Here is a 21,335-nt window from a genome sequence, read left to right on the forward strand (position 1 = left end):
GGAATTGAACCCGGGTCTCTGGCTCTGTGAGGCAGTAGTGCTAACCACTGTGCCACCCACAAATCCTAGCTATGACACATAGCTGCCTAACCAAGTATGCAAACTCGCAATATCTGTAAGCCGTTCCATTTGCAACTCGAACACTCTTTTCAAAGTAAGTTGTTCGTGTCTCTGCATGAGTCCACAACCCGGTGAAATACAACGGAGTCTTTAATGGTTGCCCAATGTGTCCTGTGCCAAATTCATTCAAGTCTAGATGTCCTGAAGCGAACAATTGTACTTCAGATTTCTACGACCCAATTAAAACTAATGTTGGGCACTCTAATGGATCGGGGGCATTTTACATAAATAATTATTCCCTCCGGTGTGGAAACGGGCCCTGCAGCCCAAAAAGTCCACACCGATGCTGCGAAGAGCAACTCACCCAGACCCATTCCCCTACATTCACCCCTGACGAATGCACCTAACACTATGGGGCAATTAAGCATGCCAAATTCACCTAACCTGCACATCTTTGGACTGTGGGAGGAAATCCGCTCAGACACTGGGAGAATGTGCAAATGCCACACAGACAGTTGCCCGAAACGGGAATTGACCCAAATCACTCCAAAAGTTACTGCTTCCAAAAATAGACAAATTATTTTCCCTGGGATCGGGGAGTCCAGAACGAGAGGGCATAGGTTTAGGGTGAGAGGGGAAAGATATAAAAGAGACCTAAGGGGCAAATTTTTCACGCAGAGGGTAGTACATGTATGGAATGAGCTGCCAGAGGATGTGGTGGAGGCTGGTACAATTGCAACATTTAAGAGGCATTTGGATGGGTATATGAATAGGAAGGGTTTGCAGGGATATGGGCCGGGTGCTGGCAGGTGGGACTGGATTGGGTTGGGATATCTGGTCGGCATGGACAGATTGGACCGAAGGGTCTGTTTCCATGCTGTACATCTCTATAACATTCCAAAAGTTACTGCTTCCAAAGAAGCCTGTTGGACTCCAACCTGCAGTTGTGTAATTTTAACCTTTATCCAGGTTAAAGTGGATTAGCCATGCTAAATTCCCCATAGTGCCCAGGGATGTGCAGGTTAGGGTGGATTGGCTATGCTAAATTAGGCATAATGCGCATGACTCAGGGTGAAATGTCGAGCAGTGCGGATAGGGGTGGGTGAGTGACCCTTGGGAGGGTCGGGTCGGTGAGGCCGAGAGGCTTGTTTCCACACTCTGGGAATTGTCTGAAGGAGGAGTTTAGGGAAAGTGTTGTCCTCCCCCTGCTGCAGGGCAGCGCATGCGCAGTGCGGTGGCCCGCTGACGGTCTCGCCCTGTCCTCTTGCCGTCACTATTCTCGCCCCGCCCCTCGTTCCTTTATTGACGTCACAACGCGGAAGTCGCCCTGTCAAAGTGAGTCTCCCTCCCTCTGGGCAACTCTTCATCCTGGGAGGGAGACAGAGATGGGAGGAGGGGAAATTGTTCACTTGTAGCAACTGGAGTGAATCCAGGGAGGGAGCAGACTGCGCAAACTCCGGTATGTGTCTTAATTATCCGGATGAGGAGGAACTGAAGAATCGACGTTGGGATGGCGGAGGGGTAGATAGCTTTTCTATTTTTGTGTTTAAAATGCACCCGATTCCCACCAGTAACTGCAACAGGTGCAAGTACAGCACATGCAATATTCCTCATTGCAGCTTCAAGCCGGTTTTGCACCCTCTGTTCTTCCTCCACCTTGGCTCCAGCACATTCAGCTTCCTTCCCTCATTCCCATCCCCCCGCCCTGATGTTCCAAGCTGACCCTCAAAAGATCGGTTTGTGTCTCCATTCTTTTTTGTGGGTTTTGAAAACTTTCCCAATCCTCTAATTATAAGAGTTGGGAAGTTATGTTGTAGCTGCACCAGACATTGGTTAGGCCACTTTTGGAATGTTGTGTGCAGTTCTGGTCTCTCTGCTAGAGGAAAGAGGTTGTGAAACTTGAAAGGGTTCAGACAAGATTGACAAGGATGTTGTCAGGGTTTTGAGCTGAACAGGCTGGGGCTGTTTTCTCTCGAGCGCCAGAGGCTGAGGGGTGACCCTACAAACTTTTATAAAATCAGGAGGGGCATGGATAGGGTAAATAGACAAGATCTTTTCCCTGGATGGGTCATAGGTTCAGGGTAAGAGTGAGATTTAAAAGGGGCAACTCCTATATTCAGCAGTTGGTGCGTGCAAGGAATGAGCTGCCAGAGGAAGTGGTGATGGCTGGTACAATTACAACATTCGAAAGGCATTTGAATAGGGTAGGGATGGGTAATTGAATAGGAAGGGATAGAGGGACATGGGCCAAGTGCTGGCAAATGGGACTATATTGATTTAGGATATCTGGTCGGCATGAACAAGTTGGACTGAAGGGACTGTTTCTGTGCTGTACATTTGTGATTCTGGCTTGCCACTAATGTTTGCCATGTCTGTATACTCAGTTTCTCTCTGCTGTTAGTGTAAATGCCATTGTTAGAAACAAAACTCACTTATAAATCAGCCGGAGACAAAGCCGTGGAAACAAGGACAATTTATTACAAACTTGCAAGTCTGGGCACCCCGCTAGCCTGGCAAAGAATGCAAAGTTATGCAATCATTTTTATACAGTTTGTGTGTTGCAGGCTCACATCCCTTTCCCTATTCTTACCCTATCATAATCATTTATTTCATTTCATTCCCTTATTTGGACTAACCTTAAGATAATTACTTCACTTGTTTTTCTCTTTCCTTATCTCTGTACCAGGCTCCCCTTGGATGACTGCATTCTTTGTCTTGTTACTATAAGCTTTATTGTGAAAATGCCCTTCCTTCCTTCTTTTTGTGGTCAGCTACAACACTCTATAGTTATTTCCGAGCTTAAAACGATTTTCTTTAAAACTACTTCTTTAAAAGACCCCTATATTCATTAAAGTCTTAGCCTTAAGTATACTACATGCTACAAGAATTCCATGACCGTTTGTATAATGTCTCACCCCTCCCCATCTACAGAAATTACACTCCACTAGCTCTTACAACAACTACCTTTCTATATCGCCTGCAGCAAACTACATTTCTTATTTTCCACACCATGATGTCTCATTTTGCTCCCCACGTCCTGTCAATAGGTACACCTGGAAATGACTCTGTCAATCACACAAACAATTGTCTATTCTTTGATACGGCCGGGTCGGTAGACTCTGATCAGCCCAGAAGGATGAGTACTCCTAGACCGCCAAAAGAATCCGCCGACTTTACCAGAGTTTGCAGAGAGCTTGTGTACATTGTTTATAGTCAGACGTGCAGCATGATCACATATTAACAACCAATCAGATCCCACAAAGTCCTTGTCCACTTTTGACTGAGCCTATCATAATTTCTTGTAAACAACCTGTTCTTGGAATTGTATTTGTCCTCTCTGGTGATTAGGGCTAAGCTGTTACTTCTGCAATTAATGGTTAGGTTCACATTGTTACTTCTGCATTTGCAATTTTCTTCACCGGATTTACGTCAGTCTATGGTTTCATATTTGTTCTGAGTCATGAGTATCTGCCTGACTCAGTTCCAACCGAGTTAGCCAAGCAGAAACCATTTTGTCCTACCTCCCAGATGCCCACACCCTCATTCCTCCCTTTGATCGCACCACGATAATGGAAAGGGAAGGCTAATCCAAACAAATCTATAATACAATCCCAATAAGGTGATCATCCCTTTCTTATTTCTCAGTTCCACCCAAATAACTTCCCTGGATGTATTTCCAGGAATATCCTCCCTTAGCACAGCTGCAATGCTATCCCTTATCAAAAATGCCACTCCCCCTCCTCTTTTGCCTCCCTTTCTATCCTTCCTATGGCATTTGTATCCTGGAACATTAAGCTGCCATCCCTGAGCCATGTTTCAGTAATTGCTATGATATCCCAGTCCCATGTTCCTAACCATACCCTGAGTTCATCTGCCTTCCCTGTTAGGCCCCTTGCATTGAAATAAATGCGTTTAATTTATTAGTCCTACCTTGTCCCTGCCTGCCCTGACTGTTTGACTCACTTCTGTTCTCAACTGTACCCGTCTCAGTTCGATCTCTTTCCTCACTATCTCCCTGGGTCCCACCCCTCCACCTTACTAGTTTAAATCCTCCCAAGCAGTTCTAGCAAATTTCCCTGCCAGTATATTAGTCCCCTTCCAATTTAGGTGCAATCCATCCTCCTTGTACAGGTCACTTCTACCCCAAAAGAGATTCCAATGATCCAAAAATGTGAATCCTTCTCCCATACACCAGCTCCTCAGCCAGGCATTCATCTGCTCTATCCTCCTATTCCTGCCCTCACTAGCTTGTAGCACTGGGAGTAATCCAGATATTACCACCCTTGAGGACCTCCTTTTTAAAATTCTACCTAACTCTCTCTCTAATCTCCCTTCAAAGTCTCAACCATTTCCCTTCCAATGTTGTTGGTTCCAATGTGGACAATGACCTCCTGCTGGCCCCCCTCCCCCGTGAGAATATTCTGCACCCTCTCTGAGACATCCTTGATCCTGGCACCAGGGAAGCAACACACCATTCTGCTTTTTCTCTGCTGGCCACAGAAACGTCTGTCTGTACCTCGGACTACAGAATCCCCTAACACAATTGATCTCTTGGAAGCAGACGTACCCCTGGTTGCATTAGAGCCTGTCTCAATACCAGAAACTTGGTTGTTTGTGCTACGTTCCCCTGAGAATCCATCACCCTCTACATTTTCCAAAACAGCAAAACTGTTTGAAATGGGTATATCCACAAAAGACTCCAAACAGGTATGCTGTTTTGGAAAATGTCGGGGGTGATGGATTCTCAGGGGAATGTAGCAATGTAAGGGGCCTAACAGGGAAGGCAGATGAACTCAGGACATGGTTAGGAACATGGGACTGGGATATCATAGCAATTACGGAAACATGGCTCAGGGGACTGGCAGCTTAATGTTCCAGGATACAAATGCTACAGGAAGGATAGAAAGGGAGGCAAAAGAGGAGGGGGAATAGCATTTTTGATAAGGGATAGCATTACAGCTGTGCTAAGGGAGGATATTCTTGGAAATATATCCAGGGAAGCTATTTGGGTAGAACTGAGACATAAGAAAGGGATGATCACCTTATTGGGATTATATTATAGACCCCCCTCAATAGTCAGAGGGAAATTGAGAAACAAACTTGTAAGGAGATCTCAGCTATCTGTAAGAATAATAGGGTGGTTATGGTAGGGGTTTTTAACTTTCCAAACATCAACTGGGGCTGCCATAGTGTTAAAGGTTTAGATGGAGAGGAATTTCTTAAGTGTGTACAAGACAATTTTCTGATTCAGTATGTGGATGTACCTACTAGAGAAGGTGCAAAACTTGACCTACTCTTGGGAAATAAGGCAGGGCAGGTGACTGAGGTGTCAGTGGGGGAGCACTTTGGGGCCAGTGACCATTATTCTATTCGTTTTAAAATAGTGATGGAAAAGGATAGACCAGATCTAAAAGTTGAAATTCTAAATTGGAGAAAGGCCAATTTTGACGGTATTCGGCAAGACCTTTCAAAAGCTGATTGGAGGCAGATGTTTGCAGGTAAAGGGACAGCTGGAAAATGGGAAGTCTTCAGAAATGAGATAACAAAAATCCAGAGAAAGTATATTCCTGTCAGGGTGAAAGGCAAAGCTGGTAACTATAAGGAATGCTGGATGACTAAAGAAATTGAGGGTTTGGTTAAGAAAAAGAAGGAAGCATATGTCAGGTATAGACAGGATAGATGGAGTGAATCCTTAGAAAAGTATAAAGAAAGTAGGAGTATACTTAAGAGGGAAATCAGGAGGGCAAAACGGGGACATGAGAGAGCTTTGGCAAATAGAATTAAGGAGAATCCAAAGGGGTTTTGCAAATATATTAAGGACAAAAGGGTAACTAGGGAGAGAATAGGGTCCCTCGAAGATCAGCAAGGCGGCCTTTGTGTGGAGCCACAGAAAATGGGGGAGATACTAAATGAATATTTTGCATCAGTATTTACTGTGGAAAAGGATATGGAAGATATAGATTGTAGGAAAATAGATGGTGACATCTTGCAAAATGTCCAGGTTACAGAGGAGGAAGTGCTGGATGTCTTGAAACGGTTAAAGGTGGATAAATCCCCAGGATCTGATCAGGTGTACCCGAGAACTCTGTGGGAAGCTAGAGAAGTGATGGCTGGGCCTCTTGCTGAGATAATTGTATCATTGATAGTCACAGGTGAGGTGCTGGAAGACTGGAGGTTGGCAAACGTGGTGCCACTGTTTAAGAAGGGTGGTAAGGATAAACCAGGGAACTATAGACCAGTGAGCCTGAGCTCGGTGGTGGGCAAGTTGTTGGAGGGAATCCTGAGGGACAGGATGTACATGTATTTGGAAAGGCAAGGACTGATTCGGGATAGTCAACATGGCTTTGTGCATGGGAAATCATGTCTTACAAGCTTGATTGAGTTTTTTTGAAGAAGTAACAAAGAAGATTGATGAGGGCAGAGCAGTAGATGTGATGTATATGGACTTCAGTAAGGCGTTCGACAAGGTTCCCCATGGGAGACTGTTTAGCAAGGTTAGATCTCATGGAATACAGGGAGAACTAGCCATTTGGATACAGAACTGGCTCAAAGGTAGAAGACCGTGGGTGGTGGTGGAGGGTTGTTTTTCAGACTGGAGGCCTGTGACCAGTGGAGTGCTACAAGGATCGGTGCTGGGCCCTCCTACTTTTTGTCATTTACATAAATGATTTGGATGCAAGCATTAGAGGTACAGTTAGTAAATTTGCAGATGACACCAAAATTGGAGGTGTCATGGACAGCGAAGAGGGTTACCTCCGATTACCACAGGATCTTGACCAGATGGGCCAATGGGCTGAGAAGTGGCAGATGGAGTTTAATTCCGATAAATGCAAGGTGTGCATTTTGGGAAAGCAAATCTTAGCAGGACTTATACACTTAATGGTAAGGTCCTGGGGAGTGCTGCTGAACAAAGAGACCTTGGAGTGCAGGTTCATAGCTCCTTGAAAGTGGAGTCGCAGGTAGTTAGGATAGTTTGGTATGCTTTCCTTTATTGGTCAGAGTATTGAGTACAGGAGTTGGGAGGTCATGTTGCGGCTGTACAGAACGTTGGTTAGGCCACTGTTGGAATATTACGTACAATTCTGGTCTCCTTCCTATCGGAAGGATGTTGTGAAACTTGAAAGGGTTCAGAAAAGATTTACAAGGATGTTGCCAGGGTTGGAGGATCTGAGCTGCAGGGAGAGGCTGAACAGGCTGGGGCTGTTTTCCCTGGAGCTGAGTCGGAGGCTGAGGGGTGACCTTATAGGGGTTTATAAAATTATGAGGGGCATGGATAGGATAAATAGACAAAGTCTTTTCCCTGGGGTTGGGGAGTCCAGAACTAGATTAGATTAGATTACATTAGATTACATTACAGTGTGGAAACAGGCCCTTCGGCCCAACAAGTCCACACCAACCCGCCGAAGCGAAACCCACCCATACCCCTACATTTACCCCTTACCTAACACTACGGGCAATTTAGCATGGCCAATTCACCTGACCCTGCACATCTTTTGGACTGTGGGAGGAAACCGGAGCACCCGGAGGAAACCCACGCAGACACGGGGAGAACGTGCAAACTCCACACAGTCAGTCGCCTGAGGCGGGAATTGAACCCGGGTCTCAGGCGCTGTGAGGCAGCAGTGCTAACCACTGTGCCATCGTGCCGCCCACAACTAGAGGGCATAGGTTTAGCGTGAGAGGGGAAAGATATAAAATAGACCTAAGGGGCAACCTTTTCATGCAGAGGGTAGTACGTATATGGAATGAGCTGCCAGAGGATGTGGTGGAGGCTGGTGCAATTGCAACATTTAAGAGGCATTTGGATGGGTACATGAATAGGAAGGGTTTGGAGGGATATGGGCCGGCTGCTGGCAGGTGGGACTAGATTGGGTTGGGATAGCTGGTCGGCATGGACAGGTTGGACCGAAGGGTCTGTTTCCATGCTGTACATCTCTGTGACTCTAAATGCCCTTCAAGGTGGACCAGCCATCAACATCCTGTAGAGTGGCACCACCATCTTTGCAGCTCATCTGGTCATATTTATCATGGCCATCAACATGTGTGTGAGCCATGGGATTGCAAAAGGAGCATCTTCTGGGGCAAATCTATATCACTAAGGGACCTCATAAGCCTAGCAATTAAATACCTAACAATACCGACAAACAGAAGAAAATTATTCTGACATACATAGCTAAATTGATAAGCCAATTGTACCAAGAGCCCGATCCCCATTTTCCCCAACTGGTACCTTCAAGGAATACCTGGATCTCGTCTTGTATCTTAGTAATAGTGCGATCAGGAATGCCCATAATGCATTTATCTTGGACAATGGTGCAGACCTCACCTTCCTGGGCGATTATATAGTCTAAGGCATACCGATTCTGCATAGAGTAAAGATGCAGATCTGATAATCCCAGTTTATTCTGTTCCAGAGCCTCTTTAGTCTTATTCCCGAGAATAGTCAGGCTGTAACAGAGGGAATTGTGGTTCTTTTGACTTATCACCCCAGCCGATCCTTCCAGCCCCCCGGTACTCGGTGGGGGGGGAGGAGGTGGAGAAGGAGTGTTTGACCTTGAGCTATTTAAAAAGCAGCTACATTTTCTCTGCCTTTTTGCTGAGGAGATCTGAAGCTGTAACAAAGTTGGATCGCAATAAAGGTTACCTGTACTTACTGCTGGGCTCAGACTCTCAGTTGAGCTGCAAAGCTTTTTATTTTAAAGCTGTTCATTTGTTTCTGCCTCCTGCACTAAGTTTCGAATGTTGTGTATCAGATGTAAATTTTTCAGGAGTGCAGAGTTTGTCATTTCATCGCATTGTAAAGTTTACTGGCAGCACCGGGAGCTGTGTGCTGTGTTCAGTAGAAATAATGTGGAGGAGCCGGTGTTGGACTCGGGTGGGTAAAATTAAAAATCACGCAATACAAGGTTTATTTGGAAATACTAGCTTTCGGAGCGCTGCTCCTTCGTCAGGTAGTTGTGGAGAATAAGATCATGATCACAATTTATATCCAAAGGAGTCTAGTGTCACAGAAATGTGATACATTAAACAATTCTAGATTTAAATCTTTTAGAATAGATTTCTGCTCTTTGGTTTGTTAATCCCAGAACGTGTTTTAAATAGCATTCTCAAGAATGTAATTTAAATGCAGAGCTTTTCTAACAATGTCAAGTCTGACTCGACATTGGAACCCAGACAGAATTCACAACTATTGTTAGAAAAGTTCTGCATTGAAATGAAATGTATCACCACCACCCACGGTGCCCCTGTGCATTCTTGCCTGCCACCCACTGTGCCCCCAATCCACTGCCCTCCATGATCCACAGCATTGTGTCCATTCCATCTCTCGCCCAACACCTCCATTCTCTCTGTCATGCCACCCTCTGCACCCTTGTCCATTTTCTCTCTCTTGTCCCCCTCCCTCAGCTCACCCCCGTCCATTGTCTTTCCCTGCTGTGTGCCCCTCCTCCAGCCCTCTTTGATCGCTGTGTATCAAGCTGATGAAGAGAGAGAATGGATGCTGGGAGACAGGAGGGGCCAGAAATAGGTTATATTTAAAATTGAGAACAGGTAAAATTATACATTCAGAAACATTATTAAAGTCTGAAAGCATGTTCAATTTTTTAAGAGCTGCTGGAATCTTTCTGAAAATTGCACTGAAATATGTGCAGTTAGGCCACAGCTCAGGATAGGCTGGAAGGGTGAATGGCCTGTTCCTAGTCTTGTGATATTGGTTCTGATGATGCAGAAATAGTCATAGCGTTGTATAGCATGGAAACAAACCCTTCAGTCCACGCCGACCAGATATCCTAAATTAACCTAGTGACCCATTCGCCAGAATTTGACCCATGTCCCTCTTAAACCCTTCCTATTCATATCCCCATCGAGATGCCTTTTAAATGTTGTAATTGTACCAGCCTCCTCCACTTCCTCTGGCAGCTTATTCCATACACGCACCATCCTCAGCTTGATAAGGTTCCCCCAACCCCCACCTTCCCTCTCTCCCTCCCAAGATGAAGAGTTGCCCAGAGGGAGGAGGTTTCACTCTGAAACTCAGAAGATCATTTCCACACAGTGACATCAACAATGGAGCAAGAGGTTGGGGCGAGGTGTCTGGGTAATGTGCTGGGGAAGGGGCAGGGCCAAGCTGAAGGCGGGCCCCCACACTGCACCTGCTGCACATGGCCGGCCGGATGGTCCGCGCTGCCTTGCAGAGTTTGCAAAAATCCCTTCCCTTCAGAGAATCCTCACATTGTGGAAGCAGGTCACTCTGCCCAACGGGTCCACACTGACTCACCGAAGGGTAACTCACCGACACCCGTTTCCCCTATCCCGATTGCTCGACATTTACCCCCAACTAATACACCGAACTGGGCAGTATGGGTAATTTAGCGCAGCCAATCCACCCTAACCTGCACATCCCGGGGTACTATGGGTCATTTAGCATGGTCAATACACCCTTCACCTGGACTAAGTTAAAAAGCATACAACACCGGGTTAGAGTTAAGCAGGTTTATTTGGAAGGGCTCCTATTTGGAGCGCTGCTCCTTCATCAGATGGTTGTGGAGAATAAGGTCATAAGGCACAGAATTTATGGAAAAATATTATAGAGTCCTGCCACTGAAATGATATCTTGACAAACCTGGATTTCTGAGTCTTTCATCTTTTAGAATGGGTTACAGGTATCATTAATGTAAATCTCAGAACTTCCTGTAAGGCACCTTCGAGAAAACATAAGGCTTTATAACAAAATGTGACATCTTAGCTCAGACAATTCTTTAAAAGAGTGAGGTCAGAGTCTGTGTGTATCCCAATCTTGAGTCAGACTGGTTCTATTTCCAAAATGCCAGAAGTTTCTCCTTGCCTCCATTCCCTTTACTCTGAGGCTGTGCCCACTAGTTCTAGTCTCTCGAGTCAATGGAAACTTTTTCCCAACTTCCATTCTTTCCAGGCCATTCAGTATTCATTACGTTTCAGTTAGAACCCCCCTGCTTGTGGGCCTATTAACCAGCGTCAACTGCATCCTTCAGGATGAGTTACAGCAGGGATTAGGTTCAGCAAACTGAGAATGGAGGGAGAGTGTGTGGGATAGAGATTTTCAACTTCGAAGGAATAAGCGAGGAAAGAGAGTTCACTATAAATTAGAACTGATCAGGTGGGCTGATTGGTCCAAAGTGTGGTAGATGGAGTTTAAATCAGAGAAATGTGTGGTTTGCATTTTGGTCAAGCTATCCAGACAGGACTGACACTGTTAAGGGGAGTGTTGCAGAACAAAGAGACCTTGGAATGCAGGTTCATAGTTCCTTGAAAGTGGAGTTACCAGTAGACAGGATAGTGAAGGAGGCATTTGGTATGCTTTCCATTATTGGTCAGTGCATTGAGTATAGGAGTTGGGAGGTCATGTTGTGGCTGTGTACGACATTGGTTAGACCACGTTTGGAAGACTGCATTCATTTCTGGTCATCCTTTTACAGGAAAGATGTTGTGAAACTTTGAAAGGTGTCGGAAAAGATTTACAAGGGTGCTGTCAGAGTTGGAGGGTTCGAGCTACAGGGAGAGGCTCATTCAGCTGGGGATATTTTCCTGAGAGCATTGGAGGCTGAGGGGTGACCTTATAGACGTTCATAAGAGGCATGGATAGGGTGAATATCCAAGGTCTTTTCCCCAAGGTAGGAGAGTCCAAAACTAGAAGGCATATATTTGAGGTGAGTGGGAATTTTTAAAGGCATCTGGATGGGTACATGAATAGGAAGGGTTTAGAGGGATATGGGCCACATGCAGGCAAATTGGAAGTAGATTAATTTAGGATATCTGTTTGGCCGGACAAGTTGGACCAAAGGGTCTGTTTCCGTGCTGTATTACTCAAATCTTCTTTGGTGAAAGCAGAAGTGTGATTGTGAAGGCTGGAGTTTCAGAGCAGCTTTCAAAGATGCTTTGCCCTTAATGGGAGCAGAAGTTACAATGAAACCCTGCATTTGTGAGACAGCAACTGAGTGAGTGAGGACATCCAGGATTTTGGTGGAAAGTGGGAATTCATTGCACGGTGGGGATGAAGCTCAACTTATTGAGTCATTTCTGCTGGTGAGTGAAACCAAGTCTCAAGATTAGGAGTACATTCAGGACAGAGATGAGGAGGAACTGTTTTTGCTGGAGTTTAGTAAATCTATGGAATTCTCTGCCCAAGGAAGCAGTAGAGGCAGCTTCGTTAAGTATGTTCAAGACACAGTTGGATGGGTTTTTGCAATGATAGGGGAATTAAGGGTAGTTGGGACAATGCAGGGAGGGGAGGATCTGAGACAATGGATAGATCAGCCATGATCTTAATGAATGGCAGAGCAGGCTGGATATGAAACTACAACCCTGCATTTCCCATGGCTAACCCACCTAACCTCGACATTATGGGCAATTTAGCATGAACAATCCAAATCAAGGCCAGTGAGCAGTCTAGTGATGTGGGAAATGAATTTTAGAGAATGATAGGGACAAGGAGAGTAAATATACCAGCAATCAAAACTGGATTCTAAAGATCACAAAAATTGAAACCAGAAACGGTATTTGAATGTGTGCTGCATTGTAACAAAAGTGAATGAGTTGACTGCACACATTGAAGAGAATAATTGTGATCCGAGACTCCTTACAGAGACATGGCTTCAGGATGACAAGGATTGGATCCTGAATATCGAGGGTTTGGTCAAATGGGAAGTGAGGTAAAGGTATAGGGTTGGTGCTGCTAATGAAAGCACTGATCACAGGGTAGTCTGGTGTCAGCTCGGATTTCAGGTCCTGATTTCTTGGTCCTGTGCTGATCTCCCTGTTCCCACAGCGTAAGATGTTGTTCTGATCTCCGCTTTGCTGGATTTCTGCTGAAGCTTTGTCCCCCCTTTTTTTTTTTCACTTTCTGGAACAATAAAGCATTCAGCCAATCAAGCCTCAACCCACAATCTCCCAGCCTGTCAACCATCCAGACACATAGTGTAATCATAGCAGGGAATCACATGAAAAATGAAACCAAATTTGAAACAAATAGGTGCTCGTGTTTAATGTTTGTTCATTCAGAAATAGGGGTCTCCCAAGATTCTGATTCTGTCCTACTTGAGGAATTCTCTCTCTCTTACATCTATCTATGAGAACCCAGCTATGATTTACAACAATATTTACACCAACAGAAGTAAGGCACCTGTTCTCAAATAGACATGGAAATAGACATTTTATCTCTCATGTGTGCACACACACAAGTCCACAGGAGTGAATGTATATTTGCAGAATTATATTTGCAGAGCTGAGCAGAAATGTCACTTTGTTATTAAAATTAAATGGAGAAGGTGCCTTCCAGGAAGACTGGGGTGTGCATATTAATGATACCTGCAACCCATTTGAAAAGATGAAAGATTAACAATCCAGGTTTGTTAAATGTATCATTTCAGTGGTAGGACACTGTCATGTTTTTCTATAAATTCTGTGTCTTATGATCTTATTCTCCACAATCACCTGATGAAGGAACAGCGTTCCAAAAGCTAGAGCTTCTAAATAAACCTGTTGGGCTATAACATGGTATTGTGATTTTTAACTTTGTCCAAGTTAGGGGGGATTGGCTATGCTAAGTTATCCATTGTACCCAGGGACGTGCAGATTAGGTGTGATAGTCAGGGAGTAGAGCATCAGGTGTAGGGGAATGGGTGTGGGTGGGTTACCCTTCGAGGGTTGGTTTGGACTCGTTGGGCTGAGTGGCCTGCTTCCACGCTGTGAGGATTCTGTGAAGGGAAGGGATTCCTGCAAACTGTGCACCTTGCCCTGACCCTTTTGTTTCGTCCCTTCTCCCTCCCCCTCCCTCACCCATTGGCGTCACAACACGGAAGTGGCCCTGTCAGTTTGAGTGAAACTCCCTCTCTTTGGGCAACTCTTTATCCTGGGAGGGACAGAGAGGGGAGGGGGGAAATCTATTCACTTGTGGCAATTGGAGTGAATCCAGGGAGGGAGCAGACGCTGCAAACTCAGGTATGTGTCTTAATTACCCGGGTGAGGAGGGACAGAAGGATGGGATGGGGCTGTTTTCCCCATTGCGCCACAGCCTGAGAGGTGACATTATAGACTTTTATAAAATCATGAGCATGGATAGGATAAATAGACAAGGTCTTTCCCTTGGGATGGGGGAGTCCTGAACTGGAGGGTCATTGGTTCAGGGTGAGGGCAGTGGGGAAATGTAAAAGAGACCTCAGGGGCAACTTTTTCATGAAGAGGGTGATGCGTATATGCAATGAGCTGCCAGAGGAAGTGGTGGGGGCTGGTACAATTCCTGCAGTTAAAAGGCATCTGGATGGGCGTATGAATAGAAAGGGATCAGATGGAGAGTGGCCAAGTGGTGGCAAATGCAACTGGAGTCAGAGATGTACGTCACAGAAACAGACCCTTCGATCCAACTCGTCCTTGCTGACCAGATAGCCAACCCAATTTAGTCCCAGCTGCCGGCACCCGGCCTATATAGGGGCCAAGTGATGGCAAACGTGACTAGATTAATTTAGGATATCTGGGCAGGTTGGGCCAAAGAGTCTGTTTCTGTGCTGTGTGACTCTAATTGTATTCAGTGAAAGCAGAAGTGTGGTTGTGAAGGCTGGACTTTCAGAGTATGTTTTGCCCTGACTGGGAGCAGAAGCGTTTGACTGAAGTGTGTCGGTGTTAATGCCTTGATGTCTCATTTTGCTTTCACCTTCTCGGGATCATTAACCATTTTGTGTCTGGTCCTTCCTCAAGAAGCTGCATTGCAGGTTCACCCTGAATTGACACTTTTTTTGCTTCCCAAAATCAGATCTGCTCACTCTCAGCAGGATCCCAGGGTTGTGAAAGATATTAACTTTCAGGTGGAGTATCCAAAATTCAGAGAGATGTCAGTCTTGATGTTTTTGCTCATCTGCCCCTGTAAGAACCTGAATCGGCAACTTCAGGGGAATTAGTTAGATCAGAGGGGGAGAGAGAGTGGGATGGTGCTTTCAATTTTGTGGAATAACAAAAGACAAGAATATTCCACAGAAAGTAGAATTGCTTGTTCAGAATTTCTACCCTGCACTGACAGTGAAGACTTTTGTAATCTCTTTTTAACAGTGTATTTGAAGATAGAAGTTTCAAAATCGACACGTGAAGTCCTTATGCCCGAAACGTTGACTCTCCTGCTCCTTGGATGCTGCCTGACCTGCTGCGCTTTTCCAGTACCACACATTTCGACACTGACTCTCCAGCGTCTGCGGTCCTCACTTTGACGTCAATGTCTGACAGTCACTCAATCCATCGGGACCGGAAACAATTTTCAACTGAGTCTGTGAGAAGGAGCAAAGCGTTTTGGTTCCTGTTTGAGTACGTTTTCAGCATCAGTGGGACTGGATGAGAAACCCTACTGTTGCAGCGCATTGAGTGTGGGGTGTGTAGCAGCAGGAATTGACGGCAGGGAGGGACTGGAAACGTGTTTGTGTGCAGCTGAAGCTTCGGCTATGGAGAAACCCGAGGAATCCTGCCCCGTGGAGAAACGGTGGAAGTGTAGTGATGGCAGGAAAGGCTTCTGTTTCCCGTCTGCCCTGCAGATTCATCGACACATCCACACAACGGAGAGACCATTCTCCTGCCCAGAGTGCGGGAAGGGCTTTGCACAGGCCTCCGCCCTGCTTAAGCACCAGCGGGCCCACACCGGGGAGAGGCCATTCCCCTGTCCCGAGTGCGGGAAGGCCTTCAGCAATTGCTCCGACCTGCTGAGGCACCAGCGGATCCACACAGGGGAGAGACCGTTCCCATGCCCCGAGTGCGGGAAGGCCTTCAGCAATTGCTCTGACCTGCTGACCCACCGGCGGGTCCACACGGGGGAGAGGCCCTTCAGCTGCCCAAGTGTGGGAAGGCCTTCAGCAATTCCTCCAACCTGCTGAGGCACCAGCAGGTCCACACGGCGGAGAGGCCCTTCAGCTGCCCCGACTGTGGGAAGGCCTTCAGCAATTCTTCAACCCTGCTGAAGCACCGGCGGGTCCACACGGGGGAGAGACCATTCCCCTGCCCCGAGTGCGGGAAGGCCTTCAGCGATTCCTCCCACCTGCTGACCCACCAGCAGATTCACACGGGGGAGAGGCCCTTCAGCTGCCCCAAGTGTGGGAAGGCCTTCAGCAATTCCTTCAACCTGCTGACCCACCGGCGGGTCCACACAGGGGAGAGGCCCTTCAGCTGCCCCGAGTGCGGAAAGGACTTCACGCGCTCCTCCCTCCTCCAGAGGCACCAGCGAGTTCACATAGGGTGATTGAAGGAATGACGGCTGAGTGCCATTATCGACTGGACTATTAACCCAGTTCCAGGGGGTCCCGGGTTTGAATCCCACTGCAGCAGATGGCGCTATACAGGGTATGGGTTGAAATTGCTGAGTGAGTCAATACTTCCTCCAGGTTAGGGCTGTACCAAGGATCCAATTACAAAGGGACAACTCAGTGGTGACCAATAGTAAAGAAAGTGGTTGGGGGTGGGGTGGGGAGTGTGCGCGCTTTGACTTTGAGCTGTTTAAAAAGCTACTTTTTCTCGGCCTTTTTGCTGAGGGGATCTGAAGCTGTAATAAAGTTGGGTCGCAATAAAGGTTGCCTGAGCTTGCTGCTGGGCTCAGACTCTCATTGAAAGCTTTGAGCGCCAAGGGGTTTTTGTTTTAAAGCTGTCATTTCTTTCAGCCTCCTGCACTAAGCTTCCAATGTCGCGTATCAGATGGAGTCGTGAATGAGCAGCCAGTATCGTGAGAACTTGTCAATTTTTCAGGAGTGCAGAGTGTGTCATTTTATCGGCGTTATAAAGTTTCCTGGCAGCATCAGGAGGTGTGGGCTGCGTTCGCGAGAAATTATATGGAGGAGCCGATGTTGGACTGGGCTGGATAAAGTTAAAAATCACACAACACCAGGTTATAGTCCAACTGGTTTATTTGGAAGCATGAGCTTTTGGAGTACTGCTCCTTCATTGGGTAACTGTGGAACAGGATCATAAGACACAGATTTTATAGCAAAAGATCACCGTGTCATGCAACTGAAATGACATATTGAACAAACCAAGATTGCTGTTAAGTCTTTCACCTTTTAGAATGAGTTGCAGGTTTCAGTTCATTAATCTGTAAATCCCAGAACTACTATTAATTCACGTTCTCGAGATGACTTAAGGTTTTTTTTAAAATAAGTGACGTCTCAGCCCAGACAATGCATTAAAAGTGTGAGGTTCGAGTCTGTCAGTATCCCAATCTTGAAACTAAAACCAGTCTAATTCAAAGTAGGAATTTATAAAATATTACACTGACTGCCTGCAGTTTGTGCACTTTTTGAGCAAAGTAGAAATATCTGCAACCCATTCTGAAAATTGAAAGGCTTAACAATCCAGGTTTGTTCAATATATCATTTCAGTGGCAAGACACTGTAATGTTTTTTCTATAAATTCTGTGCTTTATTCTCCACAACCACCTGATGAAGGAGCAGCACTCCAAATGCTGGTCCTTCCAAATAAACCTGTTGGACGATAACCCGGGTTTGTATGATTTTTAACTTTGTCCAGTTTAGGGTGGATTGACCGTGCTAAAGTACCCATAGTGCCCAAAGAGGTGCAGGTTTGTGTGGATTGGCTGTGCTAAATTACAGTGTTCAGGGGTGTGCAGGTTATGGTGAACTGGCAAGGCTAAGTTACCCATAGTGAAGATCTTGACCTCTCTTAAGGGGCCTTTTGGTTGGAGATTGGTCAAAAGAATCAATTAAATGCAGTCTGTACAAAGCAAGGTTATCAGTTTAATAAGGCAGCTTGACGCAATTCTGTCCAGCAACACAGTGATTAAAGCTTCTGTGTTCCATGGCGATGTTGCGTGATTACATTAGAAAATTACACATTATTTATTTGTGTTTTTTTTAACAGACAGTACAGTCTTAATTACAAAAGACCAATCAAATGTAATAAGGTGACATGATTTACAGTAGGTTAATCCAATGATATTTCCTGGGAAAGGGGTCTTAAGTACGTAAATCATCATGACATGGTAGCAGTTCAAGGTTAGTTCAAATGGTCAATTAATGTGTCAGTGTTCATTTTAAGAAAAGTCCATTGTCCTCTTATCTTTGGATTTTAGCTTAATTCTGCAAAACAGCAGGACAAGTTCAGAGTTCAATCATTATTCTCAGCCATTTTGTTGTATTATTTTAAATTGAAAAGCCATTTTGTGGTTAGTAAAAATCTACATATACTTGTTGCGTCTGACAATAACCTAAATTCAAATTTTAGATCCTCACCTGAAGCATCAGTGTCTGAGGGGTGACCTCATAGACGTTTGTAAGAGGCATGGATATGGTGAATACCCAAGGTCTTTTCCCCAGGGTAGGGGAGTCCTACCCTGTTTGAGGTGAGATGGGAATGATTTCAAAGGGATCTGAGGGGCAACTTCACACAGAGAGTGGTACATGTATGGAATGAGCTGCCAGAGGGAGTGGTGGTGGCTGGTACAATTACAACATTTTAAAAAGCATCTGGATGGGAATATGAATAGGAAGAGTTCAGAGGGATATGGGCTACATGCAGACAAATGAGACTAGATTAGTTTAGGATATCTGATTGGACGAATTGGACCAAGGGTCTGATTCCGTGCTGTATGACACTAACACTAATTGTCTTTGGAGAAAGCAGAAGTGTGGTTGTGAAGACGGGACTTTCAGAGCAGCTTTCAAAGATGTTTTGCCCTTACTGGGAGCAGAAGTTGTTACAATGAAGTCTTTCATGTGTGAGACAACAACTGAGTGAGTGAGTACATCTGGGATTTTGGTGGAAAGTGGGAATTCATTGCACTGTGGGGATGAAGCCGTGTCCTATCCAGTCATTTCTGCTGGTGGGTAAGACCAGGCCTCAAGATTAGGGGGAGTAGATTTAGAACAGAGATGAGGAGGAGACAGTGAGGACTGCTGCTTTTCCTGGAGTGTAGTGAATCTAGGGAATTGTCTTCATTAAGTATATTCAAGACACAGTTGAATGGGTTTTTGCATGGTAGGGGAACTGAGGTTAGTTGGGGCAATGCAGGTAGGAGGAGCTGAGATGATGGATAGGTTGACCATGATCGCAATGAATAATGGAGCAGGCTAGAATGGCCAAATGGCCAACTCCTGCTTTTATTTCTACGAAACTATTTCCCATAGCTAACCTACTTAATCTGCACATCACTGGGCACTATGGGTAATTAACATGATGAATTCATTCTAACCTGCACCTACCTGGACACCATGGGTAATTTAGCACAGCCAATCTAACCGAATCCGCACAACACTGAACACTGGGTAATTTAGCATGGTCAATCCACCCGAACCTGGACAAAGTTAAACATCACACAACACCAGGTTATAGCCCAACAGGTTTATTTGGAATTACTAGCTTTCAGAGCACTGGTGGTTGTGGAGTATAAGATCATAAGGCACTATGATGATATATTGAACAAACCTGGATTGTTACCTCTCTCATCTTGTACAGTGGGTTGCAACTATTATTCGTATGCAAATTGTGATAACATAAGGTTTTATCACAAAAGGTGACATCTGGGCTCACTGGTTCGCACTGCTGCCTCACAGCCCCAGGACCTGGGTTCGATTCCAGCCTCTGGCGACAGTCTGGGTGGAGTTTGCACATTCTCCCCGTGTCTGCGTGGGTTTTTTCTGGGTGCTCTGGTTTCTTCCCACAATCCAAAAATGTGCAGGTTAGGTAAATTAGCCATGCTAAATTGCCTATTGTGTTACATGCATTAGTCAGAAGTAAATACGGGGAATGAATCCTGGTGGATTACTCTTCGGAGTGTCGGTGTGGACTTGTTGGGCCAAAGGGCCTATTTTGATACTGTAGGAAACTAATCTAATCTCGGCTTAAACAATGCATTAAAAGTATGAGGTCAGAGTTTGTCTATATCCCAATCTTGAATCAGACTAGTTCTGTTTCTAAAGTAGGAATTTATAAAATACAATATGTTCTGACTGCTTGCAGATTGTACATTTTTGAGCAATGTATCTGAAAATATAATTCTGCAATTGCAAATTCACCCCCAAGGACTTGTGTGTGCTTACATGCATGAGACAGCGAAAACGTCTATTTCCGTGCTGTATATCGGTCTATTTGATAACAGGTGCTTTATTTCTGTTGGTGTAAATATTGTTGTAAATCATAGCTATGTACTAACAGTTACATGTAAGGGAAAGAGAATTCCTCAAGTAGGGCATTATCAGAATCCTGGGAGACCCCTATTTCTGGTTTACTTCCTAATGAACAAACATTGAGCATCAGCACCTATTTATTTCTAATTTTTGTTTCATTTTTCTTGTTTGATTCCCTGGTATGATTACACTTTGTGTTTGGTTGGTTGTCAGGCTGGGAGATGGTGGGTTAGATTGCGATTGACTGGATGTTTTATTGTTCTGGAAGATGTAAAGCGGGGAGGGGTCAAAACTTCAGCAGAAATCCCGCAGAGCCGAGAACAGACCAACATCATACTCTGTAGGAACAGGGAGATCAACAGAGGACAGAAATCAGGACCTGAAATCCGAGCTGACACCGACGACCCTGTGATCAGTGCTTTGATTAGCAGTGCCAACCCTCTGACTTTACCTAGCTTCCCATTTGACTACTCTCTTGATATTCAGGATCCAATCCTTGTCATCCTGAAGCCATGTCATAATTATTCTCTTCAATGTGTGCAGTCAATTCATTCACTTTTGTAACAATGCAGCACATGTGCAGATACCCTGTTTTTAGTTTCAATTTTTATGATCGTTGCAATCCAGTTTTGAATCCAAATACATTTACTCTCCTTGTCTCCATCGTTTCTCTGATGTTCATTTCCCATGTCACTACATTGCTCACTGGCCTTGATTGGGTCCCCCCCACCTTATCTCAGTCCCAACCCTCGGACTCAGCACTGCATTTTTGACCTGCAATCTTCTTCCTGGCCTCTCTGCCCACACCCCCTCTCCGGCCTATCACCCTTACCTTAACCTCCTTCCACCTATCGTATTCCCAACGCCCCTCCCTCAAGTCCCTCCTCCCTACCTTTTATCTTAGCCAGCTTGGCACACCTTCCTCATTCCTGAAGAAGGGCTTGTGCCCGAAACATCGATTCTCCTGTTCCTTGGATGCTGCCTGACCTGCTGCACTTTTCCAGCAACACATTTTTCAGCTTCCTTCGTCATTTCCGCCACCTCCAAACAGATCCCACCACCAAGGCTATATTTCCCTCCCCTCCCCTATCAGCATTCCGGAAAAACCACTCCCTCAGTGACTCCCTCGTCAGGTCC

General features: G+C 45.4%; 1 long non-coding RNA gene across 2 annotated transcripts; it reads left to right on the forward strand.

Moving 5' to 3' along the window:
- Positions 1-1,384: 1,384 nt before the first annotated feature.
- LOC148143840 (uncharacterized) lies at positions 1,385-16,648 on the forward strand. 2 transcript variants are annotated; one of them, XR_015751327.1, is made up of 2 exons: positions 1,385-1,581; positions 15,136-16,648. It is a non-coding gene; the product is annotated as an uncharacterized LOC148143840 (long non-coding RNA). The 2 variants fall into 2 exon arrangements; XR_015751326.1 differs by having other exon boundaries at positions 1,385-1,519.
- The last annotated feature ends 4,687 nt before the right edge of the window (positions 16,649-21,335 follow it).

Source organism: Chiloscyllium plagiosum, unplaced genomic scaffold, assembly GCF_037043375.1.
Source record: "Chiloscyllium plagiosum isolate Xiang-an unplaced genomic scaffold, Cpla_swu_hap1 HiC_scaffold_27, whole genome shotgun sequence".
Classification (NCBI taxonomy): domain Eukaryota; kingdom Metazoa; phylum Chordata; class Chondrichthyes; order Orectolobiformes; family Hemiscylliidae; genus Chiloscyllium; species Chiloscyllium plagiosum.